Source organism: Cyprinus carpio, chromosome B19 (genome assembly GCF_018340385.1).
Source record: "Cyprinus carpio isolate SPL01 chromosome B19, ASM1834038v1, whole genome shotgun sequence".
NCBI classification, from domain to species: Eukaryota; Metazoa; Chordata; class Actinopteri; order Cypriniformes; family Cyprinidae; genus Cyprinus; species Cyprinus carpio.
This window is the reverse complement of record NC_056615.1, coordinates 20491080-20513170: the sequence shown is the minus strand read 5'-3', so window position 1 is coordinate 20513170 and position 22091 is coordinate 20491080. Positions and strand designations below refer to the sequence as shown.

The 22091-nt window shown below is 36.3% G+C and overlaps 1 protein-coding gene and 1 pseudogene across 3 annotated transcripts in view; both read right to left on the bottom strand.

Annotated features, from left to right (window-relative positions):
- Positions 1-22091, bottom strand: part of LOC109083778 (CCR4-NOT transcription complex subunit 3-like) — a 367831-nt gene that overhangs the window by 193072 nt on the left and 152668 nt on the right. The gene's annotated exons all lie outside the window — the stretch shown is intronic.
- LOC122140613 lies at positions 6857-16844 on the bottom strand (annotated as a pseudogene).

The window sequence follows — 22091 nt, the reverse complement described above, 5'->3', positions numbered from 1 at the left end:
CAGTCCCAGCACCACAATTTGCCTGTTCGAGTGCTTTTTTCCCTTTGCAAAGGAACTAATTCTGTCCCATTTTAAGCAATGTTTTTCTGTCTTTCTGGTAGTTTCTGTTATTAATATTCATCAGTTCTGGTTTTGGTTCTGAACTAATTTTCATGATTTTTTAATACTGACTGAATGGAATGTGACCATTTTGTATTCAAATATTTGTTGAGTGAATTTTAAATAAATATTTTAATTTTGTGCAATTATATTATTAATTATATTATATTATATTATATTATATTATATTATATTTATATTATTGATATTATATTATAATTATATTTATATATCCTCTCAGGTGTAAGTTTTTTAATTGTATAAATTTTTGACTTCAAAGGTCTGTTACTGTTACACATGCATTTTAGCAAATGAGAATTAAAGCGAAGTGTGAATGGTAGTGCCATATTTATAAATCAAAGATTGATGAAAGATCTGTGTATGCACTGAATCTTATTCTAACTCTTTTAGTTTGTCTGACTGCGAATAAGAAATGGCACAATTTTGAAGTGAATTTTTAAGTAAATATTTTTGATATTTTAATTTTTTTGCATATTATATTATATTATATTATATTATACGATGAACAAAATGGATGGATCTGAATAAATATAATATAATATAATATAATATAATTATAGATATAATAAATATAATATACATAATAATATCCATCCATTCTTTGGCTTGTATATTGGTTGTATATTATCAGTGTGTATTATCCTAATTTTTGACCTCAAAGGTTCTTACTGTACACATACATTTCTAAAATCAAAAGTGTGAGATCTCAATGCCTTGTCATAAAAAAGGATTTGGTGCAAATATGTTTCCTGCTGTGATTTTGTAGGCTAAATCGTGTTTTGGGTCTGCTGTTGATTCTCTCCTGCATGGGAGCACTTGTACCAAGTTCAGATTACACACATCACCGGTTCAGTATTTGTCAAATATTTAAAATGACATCCATCTGCCGAAGCCAAGATTCATCCGTTTTCTGATGTGTGGCATGCTCAACCACAGTTGGACCTATGCTTACTCTTTGTGCCAGCTCAATCGAGTGACCGCGATTCCTCTCCTGACTTGGATTCATGGCAATTTATCATACAGAATAAACATCAACGCACCTGTGCCTTCAATACCTTGTTTCTCTTTCTGTCACTCTGTTCACAAAGAAACACGTCCATATTCTTTTTTGTGACCGCCGTCCAGATTTCCATCTCCCTGTTCATCCCACTCATCTCAAGTATCTCCTTACGCTTTTCTCCTACAATTTAAGAGCGTGGCCAGTCGCGCTTCCAGTAGGATGTCTTCAACCCAAACATGGCTTAGAAGTGTGTGTTCCCGCTCTTTTACAAGAGCCACCCAAGCCATTGGTATCACTAGTGTTCATTTTACACCTACACATTGCGACTGACACCAGAATGGCGGGTATGGTCTACTTCAGTTCCGCTTTGGTTACATATCAGGTGTCTTTTACCTACAGTGTGACCTAGATAAATTCCTGGTAGGCCAAATGCAACTGAAATCTTCTGCTGAGTTACAGCTTGTTGTTTTTTAGTTCGGGCCCCCTATCTTTAAACTCATGCCCTTTGTTGGGTTTGAACTCTCTGCGGCTTACAGTTCACGCACACCTCTCAGCCTGTGAATGATCGCTCTACCAGTATCCAACGCATGAGATACCTGCCCTCCTAAAGACCATAAGAAACATGCGTGACGATTGTTGTTTTCTTCGTGCTGCACGTATTGCTTTGAAATATGCTAGTAGCCTCTAGCGTACATCACAGTTAAGAGTCATTATTTGCTACTTGCTAATGCTAGTTCAGCAGCAGGTATTAATTATTAGGAAGGACATGTTTTATTCGACAGAATATATTATTGGATATAATTTGTACCATTCATGATTGTTTCACAACACAAACCCACAAAGAAAAAAAACACCAACAACCAAACAAAACCCAACCCAAACAAACAGCCAACACGGATGTCATAAATACTTTTGGTCTGGTTTTCCTTAAAGCGAAAGACTGTTAAACTTTGTGTCAATCTGCGAACCAGCTAACTTTGGCAACTAGGAGAACATAGAGATGCAATAATATGTACACATATGACCTTAAAAGCTAACAGACATGTCCAGTGTCTGAAAATGCCTACTTCCCTATGCAGGTGCATCTCAAAAACTTATTTTTTTTAACTTATTTCAAAAAGTGAAACTTTCATATATTTCAGATTCATTACATGTAAAGTAAACATTTCAAAAGTTTTTTTGTGTTTGTTTACATTTTGATGAGAAGAGCTTACAGCTCATGAAAATCAAAAAAATCCAGTATCTCAAAATTTCGAGTTTCATTAAATGATCATCCCTACAGTAATAAATTCCAGGTCTCTCTTGTTCTTTGAAACTTCAATAATTTGGAAGACTGCTGACCCTTGGCAATGGTCAGGGAAGAACAATCATTGACACCCTCCACAAAGAGAGTAAGTCCCAGAAAGGTCCATTACTGAAAGGGGTGGCTGTTCACAGAGTGCTGTATCAAATCATATTAAATGCAAAGTTGACTGGAAGGACGAAAATTGGGTAGGAAAAGAGTGCATAAACAACAGGGATGACTGCAAGCTTGAGAATACTATCAAGCAAAGCCCACTCAAACACTTGGGAAAGCTTCACAAGGAGTGGACTGAAGCTGGAGTCAGTCAGTGCATCAAGAGATCACCATGCTCCAGATGTCTTCAGGAAAAGGGCTACCAAGACACTTCTGAAACAGAAACAACGTCAGAAGCGTCTTACCTGGGCTAAGTAGAAAAAGAACTTGGGCTGTTGTTCAGTGGTCCAAAGTCCTCTTCTCAGATAAAGTAAATTTTGCATTTCAATTGGAAATCAAGGTCTGGAGTCTGGAGGAAGACAGGAGTGGCACCAAATCCAAGCTGCTTGAAATCCAGTGTGAAGTTTCCGAAGTCAGTGATGATTTGGGTGCTGTGTTTTATCAAGTCCAAAATCAATGCAGCTGTCTACCAGGATTTTTGGAGTACTTTATGCTTCCATCTGCTGACAAGCCTTATGTAGATGCTGATTTCCTTTTCCAGCAGGACTTTAGTACCTGCCCATAGTGCCAAAACCACTTCCAAGATGATATTACTGGGCTTGACTGGCCATCCAACATGCCTGGACCTGTACCCCGTATGGAATCTATGGGATATTTTCAAGAGAAAGATGAGAAACAGTGGATCCAACAATACAGACGAGCTGAAGGCTCAGTAATGCCTCAGCAGTGCCACAGGCTGATCCATGCCGCACCTCACTGATGCTGGAGTTTGTGCTAAAGGAGCCCCGACCAAGTATTGAGTGCATAAATTAACATACTTTAGAGAACTTGAACTTTTTTCTGATTTGCAAATACTTTTTTTTTATTGATCTTATGAAATATTCTGGTATTTTGAGATACTGGATTATTGACGTTGATGAGCTGTAAGCTTTAATCATCAAAATTTAAAACACCCAAACAACAAAAAAAAAAAAACATTTGAAAATGTTTTACTTTACATGTAATGAATCTAGAATATATAAAAGTTAAAACTTTTGACATAAGTAATAATAAAAAAAAGTATGCATACTACGGACAATTTACTATCACATGAGGCCATGGGAAAGGAGTTGTAAATAGACATATTTTTGTAGGCCAAACCCAGAAATTAGTTAGCATTTTAGCACTTCTGGTCCCACATCCTGAAGTCAATAGTTTTTTTTTTTTTTAAATGGGTTTTTGGTTAAAATGCCTAAAATAAGGTCTATGGTGACCACAAGCCAATATATTTTCATGCTTTTTCTATGACATAAAATACATCAGTGATGGGTCTTAAAAAAGATGATCGCTAGCAAGTGGCTAAATGGAAACAGAGGTTATCAGGAATATTAAACGTCATCATGCGAACAGGTAAACAAAACTATTCACTAGTCTGCTTTTACAACTTCACTGTTTTGTTTAATCGCGCTCTTGCAAATTATTCTTTTGTTGAGGGACCCATGGTGATGCTAATTTCTACTTTTGGACAAAAAATGTCATCACCACCAGCACTATGAACAAACCTTTTTTAATGTTCCCAAAGTTAATTTCTCATAAATGGTACAATAGTATCTTCTCGGACAGCATGGAATTTTGGACACATCTATTAACTAAAAGCTACAAACAACAACAACAAAACAGCTGCATCCAAAATTGCATGCTCTCTGAGTAGGTACTACTTTTTGAATTACTATTGCTCTATATAGTATAAATGTGTGGTAGTATAGGTGTAAAGTACAGTAAAAACATTCATCTTGTCATGTGACCTGAGGTTGCAAATCACTTCAATGCCATTCACAAATCCTCTCCTATGGCCTTGTGGGAGACCTGAACTGAAAGCACACTTCAGATTCTGGCCATGAATAGTAGCGGGACTTTTTTGCCTACTATTTTATGAATACTGTGAATTCTGACATGCTACTCTATTCATATACTTTTTTTTTTGCAGTAGGAAAACATACAATTTTCAGATGCAGCCTGTAACTTGCAAACAAATTCACATATTTACTGGTTTGTTCTGCTTTAATCCCTTGGTCTTGCTGGATCCTTATACTGACAAACCATTGGTGTGGATGCATGAAATGTATTAACTTGGTGACCAATTTTTGTGTTGTCAATATTTTTTTTTCTGTGAAAAAATTGCTACTTTTATTAGTATATGATAGTAAAAAAGCTTGATCCTGAACTACTTTTTTCACTGTAGATGTGTTTTGAATGCATGTGGTTTGGACAGGAGTGCTGTTGGCGCGTATTCAAACTGTAACTCAGATTGATGACAGCTCTCTTGAACAGACGCGCAGGTGAAATTTAATTGCCTGACACTTCTCTGAAAGGTATGTACAGTAAGGGGCGCCTAGGACTAAATATCTGTGTAGAAGTGTATGGACACGCACGCACAAATGAGGCCCCTCTCAGACAGCATTTATATACATATATATATATATATAGTATATATAAAGTGAACGTGACACTCTGGAGAATTGTCTCTTGCAGTCATGTCCTTCCCTTGAGCTAGATGCAGACAATAATGCATTGCTTTCTTTCTAATTACTCTATTTGTGTGTGTGCGTCTCCTGAAGGCTGGGTGTGTTTGGCTGTTTTACTTAGACAGTTTTTTTTTAAGGCATTTTTTAGATTCTTCATTCTGGCCAAATTCAAAGGCAGCATTTCCAGAGAAGGTGATGCCAGAATCCTGGGAAATACAGATTACAAATATATACAGTATATCATTAAATAAGGTTACAAATAAATTAATCTAATTTGTGTATGTTTTATGCTTATATGCTGAGTATTGCTTCATTAGAGAAATGCTAATGTCAAGAAATGTGTGCTTCACATTAGAAGCTTAATGAGTTGTTGTCTATTAAAACATTTCAAATGGTCACTTATGAGTTTTCTTAAAAGCCAGCCCTATGTGGGTGCCCTTTAAGGGATATCACTGGCGATGATTACCAGGTGGTGTACAGCTGTCCTCTTGGATACACATTTTGCACTTCCCATAGTTGTAGACTGGTAAAAAAATTAAAAAATTAAAACTTAATTAGAGGATAAATGTCTGTTTTTTTATGTAAAAATATGTGAGTATAAAGTGTGGTGTATCAGATCCCTTTCTAGTCTTCTGGGTCTTGAAGATGACCTTCCTTTTGACCCTCATCTGTCATCCGAAATCCATCCGCATGAGCACATAAACACGATGCACACAAAGCCAAAAAGCAGAGCATTATGAATATATCATATATTAGATATGAATCATGCATACAAAGTTACAAATAAACATGAAAATAATATGCTGCAGTCAAAACTGCCTAACAGTATGCACATAGATCTCAGTTTTACACATTCATAGAATATATTTTATTTTACCAAAAAAGTTTTTTTCCACACACAACACACACACAATTTTATATATATATTTCATAATATACTATATATTTAATAGAGTTTTTTTTGTCTTTTCTGGTGAGGTTTTTTAGGTATACGTATTGCTCCGCCTGGAATGAACGCCTTTCACTTCTGTATTCTGTCTCTTTCTTTTTCTCTTTTTGACTTTCAGTCTCAAAAGTAGTTCATTATAATTATTATCCCCTCGTAACAATATTAAGACTGTTAATATGATAAATTAATCAAATATATTTATATGAAGACTTAACTACTTGTACACTTACGGTTACAATGAAAAATTCCACAGGTCTAAATATTATATCTTTGTAAAAAACTAAAAATGTCATAATAATAATAGTCGTCACTCTCTCGCAGAATTAACACATGCTTGACACTGAATGACATCGTGAAATAAAGTGTCAACATGTGCAAGAAGAAAAAAATCACAGTTTGAGTTCATCAGTCGAGAGGAATTCAATTAAAATGGATAACTGTGCAAAACAAATACCCTGATAAAAATGTAATAATGTATAAGTTAACCCAGCAATAACAATTAGCATAATAATAAAAAAAAAAAACATCAACTATATTGGAATGCTAAATAAGTTACAGGCATAACCTGATGATAGAGCAGTGGAATTGAAAGAGCTCGAAGAACCGAAAGATCACCATCACACACATCGAGTATTTCAACATGAATCAATAAGAAGTGCGGATGGAATTCTGTTACTCAAGTCACCATGTTCAAAAAACGAGAAAAAAGAGGATGTATTGCCTTCTTATTCACTTCTTTGTCCTCTTGCAAGTGGACCTTGCTTTGTTTCTCAGCCCTTTCTTGCTCTTTTTTTTTCCCTCTACACCCTCTTTTTTCCCTCTTTCCCGCTTTACTTCCAGTTCATGTGATCGCTTGTTTTCCCCGTCACTCTCTTCCCTACCCCTCCAGCCTTTCGTTACACAGGTGTTGTTCTCCTGTTGAGAGTGTTAGTGTTTGAACTGTCTCCTTTACCAAGCCGATCCAAGGTTCCCAGCCCTCGATCCCTCTCCATGGTGGCGGAGGAGCCGGCGGACATCGGTGCCTGCTGGGGGCCAGAGGAAGACGAGGTGTTGAGGGTGGCATTGGTCGACGCAGCCAGGTTCGACTTGGAAAGAGAAGGAAGCGTTCCAGTCATGAGCGCTCCGCCGCCACCCTCCTCGTCGGAAAGTAATTGTGCAGCTGGTAGAGCGTGTCACGGTCGACTGTACCGTACATGGGCGGCTTACCTTCCCTGCCGAGCGTGTACATGGATATATCCCCCATGCCACCTCCGGAGTGCGTGTGCGGATTGGGAAGCGTGGCTACCGAAAAGGGCGGTGGGCCGGCGGCCAGGGGCGGGCCGAAGTTCTTGGGAGCGATGGCGGAGGTGGGGGACTGCTCGCGGGAGCGGGTGGGCTCCGCTGTGGAGCGTGAGCTGGAGCGGGAGGAGCGCCGGCGGAAGCGGTATCCCGGCAGGCGTAACACAGCTGAGGTCGTGCTGCGGAAGAGGTCGGTGCGCGAGCGGCAGCGCAGTTCTTTGTTGCGCTCGATGTAGATGTTGACGGCCAGCACGCCCACCACTTCCGCCAGGATGAATGACAGGCCTCCAAAGTAGAAGGACCAGCCGTAAGAGTAATGCCACTTCTTGTCCTCGTCCTTTTTGGGAGAGATATCACTGAGCGCCGCCGAGATGTATACAATGACACCTATGATGTTGCTCAGGCCTGGATCAATTCAAGACAAAATGTATTTTTTTGTTTGTTTGTTTAGGTCAGCAGTTTTATTTTTAATACAAAGCAAGGATTTAAACACTTTGGGGTGAATTCACACATAGTTTGTTGAAACTAAATTCTGTTTATAAAATCTCTAATCATGATAGCAAAATATAAATTACACCAGGCTAATAGCGCTGACTTGAATGTGCTATAATAAACTTAGTTTGCATAGAAATGAGATATGATTTTCTGAAAAGAATGACAATGGATTAAATGTTGAAATTTAATTATTTTTATATTTTTTAATATTTAACACATTGACTTAAATAATGACTTTTTTTTTTTTTAATATAAAAAAACAAGACCTTTAAATCGTTATTTTACTATTATTTATATACTATTCGTATTTATTAATATTTAGAATTTAATTATTGTTATATTTTAAGTTTCATTTTAGTTAAAATTTTTGTTTTTATCATTTTTATTAAGTTTTTTAACTTTTAAAATTTTCATTTATTTTTTTAGTAATTTTAGTACTTCAGCTTGTTTCAGTTACTTGCCATTGCAACATTTTTACGTTTTTAAAACTAATATTTATTTATTTATTTTATTTCAACATTATTTAAATTAACGAAAATATTTGCTTTAGTTTTACAGAAGTTCTAGTTAATAATAACAACACTGATATAATTTGCTGGATTGTAGGTAATTAGTGAATAAGACATGGAAATACGGCACACAAAAGTGTCAAAAAAAGTTTAGTGAATTCGCCCCATCACAAATTACTGTAAATTAGGATCCTACAACTACCATAATGAGAAATATTACCTGCCACTACAAACAAAATGCCTGCTCCCAAAATGATGTGTCTTTTGGTCTTGTAGAACCGACTAGAAGCCACACACACTCCACCTAGCAGCAATAATATGGCACTGAGGATAGGAAATATACTGGAGCCCCTGACTACACCTGAGAAGATCAAATAAAACAAACAGAGACAAAAAACATATGTTCAGATGCATTTTGTTTCCCCATACCCTTGTATTTTTAATGTAAAAATCAGTTATAGTCCATAAAACATGCACAAAATCAACACTCCTGACTCACGTAAAAGGTACTCTGCAGCATCCTGATCATAATCAGCATCATCTGGGAAATGATTAATCTGGGAACATACTCCTCTCTTCATCCTAAAGAGAATCAAAGAGAGAAACCATTCAAAAGTGTCAATCCTGAACAAACTAAAATAAAGTAACACCTTATCATGGGTAACGCAACACTTGCTTGGGTAACTTTGAGTTCAGCCTGCAACATTGCCCAGTCCAGTCTCCCCTAATCATTTCCTGTCTTATTTTTTCAAAAATCCCTATAAATAAAACAGACAAAAGGCTAAAAGAAAAAAAAAGGTGTTTGAATGGAGTTCAGTCAAACAGTCGGTGAGGTGTTTTGTTGGAAATGGATTCAGAGTAGATGTCAATGACTGAGTCACCCCAGGTCAAAGGCGTCATGCAGTGCTCTCCTGTGTGATATAAACCATTCATTTTAGACAACATGTTGTTGCACTGCATATGCCCAGTGTCTCCCAGCGCTTGCTGTTTTCATTTCATGCTACAAGATGGCAACGAGAATGTTTGAAATAAAAGAAAATGCTTTTATTCCTATTTTTTTGCTTTTCTAGTATATAAGCATGACCAAGAAGCCATTAATATTTCTATGAAACTGTTTTAACTTTGGATTTTCACTGGGAACACAGAAAATACAGTGCCATGGTAAATAAATAAAAAAAATTAGTAAAATAAATAAATAAATAAAAAAATCAGTCTGAAAAAACAGATTTAGAAAAACTAAATATGACACTTATATGAGGCTTTTGCAAAATAATTCTTATTGCAAAATTAATATTTTAAATTTGATATGTGACCCTGGAGCACAAAACCAGTATAAGTATATTTATAGCAACAGCCAACAATAAATTGCATGGGTCAAAATGATCGATTTTCGCCCGTGATTTTCGCAATATTTTAATTTTTTTGAATTCTCAGATTCCAGATTTTTAAATATTTGTATCTCGGCAAAATATTTTCCTACCCTAACAAACCGTACATCAATGAAAAGCTATTTATTCAGCTTTTGAATGATGTATAATTCTCAATTTAAAAAAAAAATGACCCTTGTAACTGGTTTTGTGGTCACATATATAGCAGACAGTGCCATTTTGTAAGAAACACTATTAGTAAAGAATTTCCCTTAAAAAACAGATCAGTTTGCGCTGTATAAAGCAGAGAAACAAAGTGAGCAATAATAAGTCGAAATGACTTTGTTTTTGTCTGGTTTGATTATGCTGCAAATGCAACAAAAGAGCAGCATGGCACCTTTGACCTGTGATGACTCACCACATAATCATAGCCATTGACATGCACTCTTCTAGGTTTCTAATGCAAATGGAAACAATACAGCCCATTTTTGTTTCAAACCTGTCTCTTGAGACCTGGCTAGAGCAACTACTGTTAAAACAACTAGCTTAACATGGATACCCTGCACTGCAGAGCGCAATGGTTAAAAGGATCTGGAGGCAGCGCTTCCCACAATGCTTTTGATAACTTTAAACTAAAGTAACCCTAAAGCTAGACAGTGAAATCAGTTTGTGTTAGGGTTCTGACTCAGTGCCCTGGTGTTGTTTTCTCTGTAACAACAAGCTTCCTAAATCTAAAAAATGTGCTTCATGTGCTAACATACGTTGTTTTTTTTAAGAGTGAATAAATATGACTGCAGTCAGGAAGAAACAGATCCTAATGGAGAAAATAATGCTTTCACGTGGAAGCCAAAATTGCAAGTTGACATTTGTAGACTGAAGACTTATAAAGAGTTTGAAGCAGATTGTGATCATGTGATAACATTTCAAAGAGAATTTGTGTCCTTAATATTTCTATTATGCTGTAGTCGTTTTGCAAAACGAATGAGGCATTTGTGGTTATTTTGTGACTATTGTCACCTCACTGCTTAATTCTGCAATAATTCGATTCTGATTTCTTTTTGAATAGCAATTTAAATGACGTAAAAACTGAAAAAAATAAATAATGGAAAAATTATAGAATTGGGAGCAGTACTTTTAATTTAGGACATTAATACTTTTATTCAGCAAGGATACATTAAATTGATATAAAGTAACACTGAATATTTTTTAAAATTTTATAAAAGATTTCTATTTCAAATGAATGAAAATTCTTTCTATTTATTAAAGAATCCTGGGGGAGAAAATCATGGTTTTCACAAAACATTTTTAAGCAGCACAACTGTTTTTAACATTAATAATAATAAAATAATAAATGTTTCTTAATCAGCATATTAGAATGATTTTTGAAGGTTCATGTGTCAGAATCATGGTTCCTGAAAATATTTTCACAATATTACAGATTTACAGTATTTTTTAATCAAATAAATGCATCTTACTGACTCCAACTATCTTTCCCGAGAGGTTCATTCATGGTTATTCATAAAAAGTACTTGAAAAAAGCTCTTGAGCACTTGAACTGCTCCTCTAAAAAATCAAAACAGAGCCAGACCGTATATCACAATCTCAAATCCAACCATTTTTCCTTCTGCAATATAACTTCCAAGAATCACTTTCACACAAACTGCACAGGTGGGGACCTCCTTCATGCATCATTTCCTCCTTACATACATACATGGTCCATTCCATTCTTCGCCCCCACACACAAACACAGCTGTTCATTTACCTTCCAGGCAGCAAATCCTCCAGAGGCCGAGTGGGTGAGGGGCTCCAGGATCCTTCTTGTCCTTGTTGTGGGGGTCATCCTGAGAGGAGTTGGCAGTGCTGTTGCAGATAAAGGCCCGAGCGTACAGCCAGTAGTCCGTGCCAATGGCCACGGTCATCAAGGCGAAGGCTGCAAATGCTCCCACAGTGGTGAGAAGCACCTGAATTCCCCGCTCGCACCAAACAATGGCTGGAGTCGGGAACAGAAACACGGTTAAATGAGCGGCTAAGAGAGTGTGAACAGAAAGCTGGGTGAAGTGGACCATGTTAAAATTGGGTATGAATAAAAAGCATGAAGAAAGCTTGTAATCGGAGCCCAAGGTTACAGGAAGAAATAGATGAGATGAATGTGTGATCCTGCAGAACATATCAAGTGTTGGGAGATCAGTTGCATTTTGTGAGGACATTTGGAGCCAATATGCACAAATGACATCAGCGTGTCCAAATATAGGTTACTTAGATCTTGAGCAAATGCCAGTGCAACATCTGAACATACATTAAAGAAATAGAGAGGTCAAAAAGGTCATAGCATTTAGATCATGACCAAACTGCTCACAGTCCCATTGGGCACGTACTATAGTTGCCAGGCAGTAATTGTGAACAGTCACGAGACAGTTGTAACTGAGCATTTCTTTGCATGGATAGATCTTTTATAAGGAGCTGTTCAAGCATGTTGATCTGGACGAAAGATATCTGGGATTTGGTCCATTGCTTCCTTGCAGTAGATTAGGTTGTTTCTTATAATAAAGCTAAATATGTCCAGTGAATGTTTACTGCAAAAAAATAAAACATTTGAACTAAAATCTCTGTTTAGTGAATCTAAAATAGTTTCTATATTATAGAGTATATGAGTGCAATCATGTGACTGACGTTTGTGTGTTTAAAACAACACTTAAAATATGGCCACCATTTCCTAACTATGGACAGTTAATTTTAATTTTCATTTTTGTACAAAAAGATCCAAATTATTCATTGACATGAAAAACAATAGCTAAAAATATATGTTAAATATTCTATATATTCCATACAAAAAAAAATATAAAATAAATTCTATATATATAGAATCTCAACAGCCAGCTGGTCATTATCAAAAAATATAAACACTAAACTTTTGCAATAATGTCCAGCTGACTGCACATTAATGCTACTTATTAAATTGATACTCACTTACTAAAAAATAAATGTGGATATGAAATACTCAGTGATTTGAATGATTATTATAATTTTTTTTACTTGTAATGAACTTGAAGTTTATGTTATGAAAAATAGTCGAGTACAATGTGCTCAACAACACTCAGTCTTGCTCTCTCTATATATATAATAAATATATATTTTTATGTATATTTATTTGCAATATTAATATTATATTCATGAATAATATTAATATAATAATTATATATATATATATATATATATATATATATATATATATATATATATATATATAAAATAAATCAATTCATTTTAGAATGTTTATTATATCATATATATATACATATATATATATATATATATATATATATATCGTATATATATAAGATATATATATAAATGATATATATAGTATTATTTTCTGCAATTCAAGGTTATTTTTCTTGGATTAGTTAACTCAAATGTTTCATTACAATGTAGGCAATGTCTTCAATCTGAGTGACATGAAAGTAGCAACTGGAATGTTACTATGGACAACAGTCAAAATATTATACAAAAACATTTTACAGCTCAGATTTTTCATAATTGACCAATCAAGTATTCCAAATAGAGAGTTGAGTAACAAGCGAACACAATGGACTCAATCATGAGAAACCAAAGTAGAACACATAAACTAAGACTGACAATGAACACTTTTGAAACATCTGAAGACATCTGCAAGAAAAGTTCCCCGGTAAGACAACAGCAAGCTGCTCTGCTGTGATGCCGTCATCCAGCGGACCCCGTTCAGACTCTCACTCAAGAGCATTTCACTAAACATGACAACAAGCATAAGACACGGTGGTCTCACAGCACTGGCGGCCATTAATGAGATCCGATTACCTGGAGGAATGTGTCTGTTCCCTTCCCATCCATCCCTGCAGCTCTCCGGTCCTTGTCACTGAAGATTGTACCGACCAGAGCGTCCAAGCAGCATCCATCGACTGTTATCCCTCGCTCTTTCTCCCCCCCCCTTCACGCTCCCCTCTGCTCACTCTCTCTCTCTCTCTCTCTCTTTCTTTCTTTCTTTCTCTCTCCCCCTGTCTCCTGCCCGTGGGTGGGTGTAGATTTTCTAGGTTTCGCTGCTTTTCTCCTCTTAGAGAGATTTCATGGCAGGAATCCTACTGCTTCTCCTCCTGAGGAGGAACAAACGATGATAACAGAGCTGAAAGAGAAGAAGACAGAACATGTTTAAGGTGCACGCTGGAGGAAAAAAAAAAACAGCTTGAGGGTGCATTCTTGCCATTAAATGATCATTATCATGACAGCAGTACATGTATTTAATCCAGGCGAGCGGTGAATCTAGATGGTTACGTCGCCCATACATATGCGGGAAGAACGAGGGATATATAAAGAAAAAGAGAATAGAGAGAAAGCAAGACAGAGTGTGCGCCATTCCGTCACCATGCAACAGCGCATTCTGAAGTCGAGAACAGAACAGGTTGGTGTGTGTGATGTTAGTGAGTGAGGTGATGCTAGTGTGTGTGTGTGTGTGTGGGGGGGGTGTATTCATTATAACATACCTAGTGATTTGCCAAACCCTCGACTGTCATGGATGTTCAGAACGCACCTGGGGGGTGGCTTCGATCAGCGCTCTTTTCTGGCCGTATGGTGATACGGTAATGACATGCACAGTGAGGACAGCTGATCTGTCCCCCCATGACGAGCTCAGACTCTAATAGGCAGTTACTAAGAGTTCTGTTCTGTATGTTCAGAGTCTTGTCACTCATGCTCATTCTCAGAAACTAGAAACCAAATGGTAACATACACCATAGCTGGACACACACAAAGGATGATAAATGCCATGAGATAAACACATAAGAAAAGTCCTCCAGAATTATACAAATGAAAAATTCTCACACCACAAGAATTATTTGTGTGTATGCGTGTTTATAGATAGATAGACAGACAGACAGACAGACAGACAGACAGATAGATCAGATAGGATAGATAGATAGATAGATAGATAGATAGATAGATAGATAGATAGATAGATAGATAGATAGACAGTAGATAGATAGACAGATAGATAGATAATATTAGATACTGAATAAATAATTAAAATATTATTATTGTTATACGGACAAAATTAGTGTTTTAATTTCTAATGTACAAATATTGATATAATAAAAGAAAACAAGTTTAAGGCAACGGTGGGGTTTCGTAAGAATTTTTTTTACACATATATAGAAGAAGATTAAGAAGAAGATCATATCTGTCACTATATAACCACAAACCATTTTAAAATAATATTTAAATTTATTCTGTAATATAATTAAAGTGCATGCAGGTTTTTTGCTCACAAAACTTTTGGTCTCTGCAAAGATCCTAATGGAAACATCACACCTACATAAATTTAATATGAAACAAAAGAGAAAAAGAATAATATACCCTGGTGAAAAGAAAAACAAAAAATAAGATTTTATATAGAATCATACATAAGAAAAATACAATAATAATAATTAAATAATTAATTCATAATAACATAACTTTATTGGTATTATGCCAAAAATCAATATTTTAATTTATAATATTAAAAATAGTGATAATATATGCATTTTGACCTTCTGTCTCTTTTATTGAAAATGTCTTACATGGTGAGGAATTTCATAATAATAATAATAATAATCCCTATTATTATTATTATTAGTATCATATAACTATATACATATTTGTAAAAGATAATATTTTACTTGATCTAATTACAGTTTTCATGCAGTGTTTTGGACTCAAAGATCCTAATAAAAATTCCATTCATATGTATTACTATGCATTAATATACATATAATTATTATGCTACAATTACAATGATAACTTTAAAGTTTTTTTTTTTTTTTTTTTTTTTTTTTAATTTCTAAATATAAAATACAGAAATACTATAAAAAATACTTCGGGGCACTAAAACAGCAGGCCAAGTCTGTGGAGAAAAGGCAAGCTAGTGTTTTAATGATACATATGCGAATGAGCTTCTGTAGGGCACTAATGGCCTCCCAGCAGTGAAACATTCACATAACATGGCAACCATGTGTCATGTCTGATAGAAACAACAGAGGATTTAAACGCCTTGCAGGAACGGTTCACACCTTGCCTAGCTCATACAACAAGAGGAATAAACCTCTACAAACCAGTGATTTAACTGCACATGCAGCCAGTTTTCCATTGCTTTTCATTATTGCTGTTGTTACATATAAGGCATTTTAGAGCCATTTAAAGTGACCGCATTTTCATTAAAACGCATTGACACAGTAGGTTAAGGAGCGCCAAGAGACATTTGGTGTGAGTGAATGAATGAAACGAATGAATAAATGAATGAAGAAGCATCCAATCATTTTAAGGTAGACTTAACCATTTTATAATGATATAGCCTAACATACGGGTATAAATGTAATTTATCACCAAACTCGTCAAGTAAAGTGTCAATTAACATCTCTTGTGTTGTATAGGTCAGTGCCACTAGAGCAACACGTAGAGATATTGCAGTGCCAGCGGACCTTCGGTCGATCAATGATTGTTTGTTTTCGCCTTAAAGGGGATGATACAACATAAATCCAATGACTGATCGCCCTCAGTTTATCAAAATGACTGACAGATGTGTTCTCTCCTGAGAGCTTGAAATAGAAGCGTTCAGGTCCGCGCGCGCGTCTCCATTGAGCTCGCGCGTTTGCCATCGAGGCGCGAGTCAAACGATTTAGCAATTTCACAATGTTCACAAAAAAACTGTGTATAGAAGAGCATAAAACACGTTCTTCAAAACGATATATAAATAACACAAAAACGAATTCTAAATAAATCGCTTTTACAATCGACTAAAGCTTTCGCGCGTCAAGAAAAGTGACCACAGAGCGTCCATTAAATTTCACGATTCATTTCTGAAATTCTATGAACAAACAGGCTATGTGTTGTACAAATTGTGTCAAATCACATGAAATGTAACTGCTTGATGTTTTATTTCGCCTTACCTTAGCAGTTCAGACATGTATCCCTGTTGCTTTTCGGTCGTAATTATTAGAGGCGCTCTGGAGAGGCGGTGAGTGAGGGGGCGTTAACAGACAGTTGTGTTCATATGAATAAACGATGGTGAAGCAGGAATTAGCCGACAGGACGTGCTCAATATTGATCAAGAGACAAATCACAGTTATCTAGGAACAGGTCTGCAGGATGACAGACCTGAACTAATCGATCAAAGCATATAGATTCTGTCAGAGAGTGAAGAAATGGACTGACTATCTCGGACTTAGCCTAAGGTTTTAAAATGTCACATAACATTTTCTTTGTAATTTTTTTGATTGTTTCATTATGTGACACACTTTCAGGGCAATAAAAACCTTAAAGGGAAAAATAGTTAATGTGGCTAATGAGGGCAATGACTATTTATGGGTCTATCTGACATGTTTTGGTCAGAATGCACCTTATTTAGGGTAGTTCAGGTTGATTGGGACATTTTTGTCCCAGTCATCTCTCAAAGGCAAAAAAAAGTTGTGTGTCCTAATTTACCTGAATTTACCCGTGTCATCTTATTGATTTTTCCTCACAGCCTTCTTTTCATTTGTGAAAAAAATATGACACCTACCTGAATAAGATCCATGTATGCAGCCTATTTGTAAGGAACTCTAAGATCAGATAGCAATTAAAGCATATACAAAATTGCTAAGGTTCCACATGTTTTACACAATATTTGAAATAAATCCACCTAAAATATTTGTAAGGAGAGCATTTGCAATATCAGTTGACATATGGTTTGTAAACTCACATAAAGGGTATACAAACTGTTATCTATAAAGTGGTGGTGGGCATTGGATCCTGACAAAAAGACCATAATGAACCCCCATAAGAAATTATTAAAGATATTTTACAGGAAAATAATAATTGCCATAATTTATTATTCCAAATAGTCTAATACTGGCCAATTAATCAGGTCTTGTCCAACCAAACTTGGAAGATTGTTAATCGGAGAAATGGATCAGGAAAATATATAGATATATATATATATATATATAGGCTATATATTATATATATATATATGCAAAGCAGCACTTTGATCGACTGTAAAATTGTAAGGACTCCAGCAAGGCTGGTGTGACTATTTAATCTAGTACGCCGTGTGATGTATTTATTTTTATGCCTTGGCAAAACTCTGAAGATATGCAGCTTCATGTGTTCATTTGCTCACATGTTCCTCAGGTGTTTTTTTTTCCTCTGAGAGAGAAAAAAAGGGGAGGAGAAAGACGACACACCAGCCACTGTTCGCCCACACATCGTCAGGTAGAGAAGAAGTGCTGATTATCAGCACCAGTTATGTAGTCGCTTCAAACATCCCTGTGGTCTGAACAACACAGAGGAGGTGCATGTATTAGAGACTGTGGTTCCTTATTCATTACGTGGGTGGTTATTCTGTCACTAGGGTATTTTTGCCATGAAAGCAATTCCTCAGATTCAAGGGCTGCTGTTGCAGCGATAATGCGATTGCATCTTTAACCAACAGGGAGCCAGTCTTCCTCACAAAAAAACAAACATCGGTGCATTGAGGGTAAAATAATGCCTGAAGATTATTTCCCAAGGTCTTTCAAGGCCATTATAAATCAAAGTTAGACATGAGAAAGAAGGAATCAATGGAAATTTCATGCATGAAGTCAATACTGCACCACAGACATGCATTGTCATCTGATTAAACAGATATCTCAACTGTGGTTTTATTCAAAAGCTTAAAAGAGAGACTTTCATCACCCACAGGCAAAATTTCATTAATACAGTAAAGCCAGCTGGCACTGGCCTCTTTCTAGGGTGTTTTTAAACCACTGAGAATATCTCTCTTGATATGCAGTAAACGTGCATAAGGAATATATAGCAAGAGGAGAATGAGAACATGTACTGTCAATATGAATGGCATGTAAGGAAATCCCGGAAATATGAAAAAAAAAAAAAAAAAAAAAAAAAAAAAAAATGTAGGTAAATTCAAACTCTTCAACATGGACAAATTTAAACTTCTACCTATTTTCAATGGGGGGGGGGGGGGGGGGGGGGCCTAGACTTGTTTTTACACATCTTTATTTTAAAGAAGAAAAAAAAGACTTGTCTCTAAACTAACTAACTAACCCTAAACCCTCATCTAAACCCTAACCATACAGTAAGTTAAAAGTAGTTAATATATATTTAAATCTGTACTTGAATGTATAAGTACACTGTGATCAAATAAAGCATAACCAGACAAAAGCAGTTCTCTGTAATGTAGGCTAAAGTTGTATTTATGATGGCATATCATGTAATAACCATGTCCAGTATTTTTGTCCTATATTTAAATATCGAATTAAAGTACAAGCATACAGTATGCAGTAAATATGTAGAAATGCTTTAGAAAAACCTGTATAAGAAAAGTAGTAGAAATGCAATGGACATAAAAAAACATGAGTCATTTTGATGTGCAATTTAGGTTGTTCAGGTTTCTTTACTTTTTTCTATTAAAGCAAAAAGGAATCCAGATTACAAAGAAGAATGCCACAGTTTTAATAGATAATTAATAGATTAATATTAATAATAATAATAACTGTCATAATCATCTTAAGTCAGGCACAATGCTTTGGCATTATGGAATTGAAAGGCATGCAAAAACTGATAACTGAAAACAGGAAAAAAAAGACAGGAAGGTCTGAGAGAGAGAAGAGAGAGAAATGAAGGGCTCGATTAAAAAGAGGAAAAATACAGGTCAAATGAGCGAGGAAGCTTCAGCTTAATGGGCCTTGGAGACGAGACAAATCAAGACAAAGGAAAAGCCCACTGGGAAAAAGCAAAAACAAGATGTAGTAGAGGAAAAGGGTATGAAGATGAAATGAAAAAAAGAAAAAAAAAAAATCCTGCAAATGGTACATACATATTTTATAAGCCAGGGACCCTCAGCGTAGAGACGCAACAACAAACCAAATGTCAAATGGGAACTGAAGGACGAGCAGAAAGCTTCATTATAAACTCAATTATTAGGTAAAAGACAAGACAACATATAAACAGATATTCCACATTTCAGACTTTAAAAGCAGACTACAATTTGTACCACCCAGCAATACTTGAATAAAATATTAGGATTTTCTTTTTTCAATAAATCATTCCTACTGTTGCTCTTTTCATTTCCCATAAATCATACCTTCAATTCTGCATATCTTCACCTTGTAATATGGCATAATATAAAGGGTTCTGACTATGTATTTCTTTACTGTCCAGCAGGAGCCAGTCCTGTTATTCGTAACTTTTCGTATTTCATAAACTATTTATGATCATAATATTTACACACATATAATAAGACTCTCAGTGTATAAATATCTCAAGTTTCTGTGCATTAAAACTTTAAGGGCTTATCAGGCATAACAGAGTCATTTATAATAATATCTATTAGCTAACTATTTATTAAGGGATATTTTCTACAAAGGTCGGCGTTTATGCATTAGGAAAAAGGACTGATTTATGGGTATTATAATGATCATACTGTACAAATTGTCTTTACTGCATTGCTCAATCGATGCAGCATCCGCAAGGCACCAGGTATATGGATTACACTTTCACCCCAGTTGCTGACTCATTCTGACTCAATTTGAGTCAATGAATCGAATTACAGATTTCATACCAACTTGTGGTTCAGACAATGGTACTTTCACGTGCGTTAATGCACTAATACTGAGTCACCAGTAGATGTCGCAATATACCAGACCAGCGCTCAAGCACATTGTTTAGTTGCTAAATTCTCCCTCATGTTGATTACTATTATTTTTCATTTTTTATAAACCATATTACTCTGAATAAACATGATCTCTGAAACACTGGCAGGACTGATATACAACAGCTTCCGTTATAACACATACGCAGGTTACAATAAATTGTGTATAATAAAACAATTCAATTAATAGTCGTTTGTAACTAAAATATCAATACTATAAAACGCGGAACGGCTGCAATTTTTAAGATGATGATCTTATGAACAGTGAATTCATACAGGAGTTCAGCCTCCATTCTAGGTTATCGGTAAATATGTTTTCAAAATTTTCAACGTTTCCTTTTTGTATCGTGCCCTATACCACTGCTAAAAGTTTTAAAAACATATATTTTTTTGACTATGAGAGCACAAGACACAAACACAACGGCATATTGAGGGCAGTGGGGGCCCAAGCGTACAACATCCCAGTAAAGAAACATCAGCCAGCTTTGTAGAACATCTTACCCTGATGTGCAAATCTAAAAACATTACAAATTGATAGTAAAGGACAAATATGAACCTCTGCACCTAAAGTTTTCTTTGCCCACATGATAAAAACGTTGGTGAATCTGGTGGACTACACTAGATTACTACTGCTCTTGATACATTGTTTACAGAAACTGTCTGGCTGAAATAAATCTGCAAAACATTTAAAGAAATCCGCCACATTTAGGGCACATTCGCGTTCTTTTTTGCTTTAGTATAAACAAGAATGGTAATAAATAGCCTCATGGTGCTCATGATATATGAGGGGATGACAAAATGTTGTGGTGTGCAAATAAGATATTAAACATTTTACATAGAAATCTTAGAATTTGTATACAGTTGTTTTCAACTATTTCAAGCAAGTCAGTATTTTGTACCTTTCTTCTCCCAAACCTTCTTTCTATTATGTATAAATGCTATTCCTTCACTTATTAATCGCGCTCTGCAGCCTCTGTTTAAACTTCATTCAGGCACAGAATTGTTAAGTGAAGCGCTTCTTAGTCTACCTCTATTTCAAATACTTAGCACCCTTTTGTGATCCCATAGTCTTTGGAGATTTATCCTCTTACCTAAATGTTATGCCCATATTCAGGTTGTTTAAGTATCTTAAACAGAGGAAATCTAACATGGGGAGGCGCTCATACGCATATGCGCATGGTAGCGGACCCGTCGGGGGGCGGCGGGACTGCAGATGGGGGGCGTGGCCATTGGGAGGGATTGAGGGGCGTGGGCCGCCAGAATGGGAGGAGTGGATGGTGTGAGGATAGGAAGAGGAAGAGGAGGGAGGAAGCAGGTGGGAGGTGATAGCTGGCACCAGGACGAGGGGCCCCCCCCTGACGGCAAGAGGGTGGATGGAAGGGCCTGCCGCTTTTCGGCGGCGGATTGGCAGCGGGGTCGGTTGCGATGAATGCGAGATGTCGCCTGGACACCTCGGGAGCCGCTGCGTCTACGCTTGAGGAGTGAGGGCAGGAGTCCAGGGTGCCCCAGCCCACCCAACGACGTACTGGCCGCCTTTAGTCGCTGCATTCGGGAACCAGGCCTGCCCTTTCTCTATCTCTTGTGATTTTGATGTTTGGGCGGCATACAGTGCAGGTAGGTGTGGGGCCGGTCCTATCTCTTACTCAGGAGAAAGTTGCATTGTAAGAGATAGACCGACATGACTCCAGCCCCCTGGTACATCAAAACCTTGTCAACCAACATT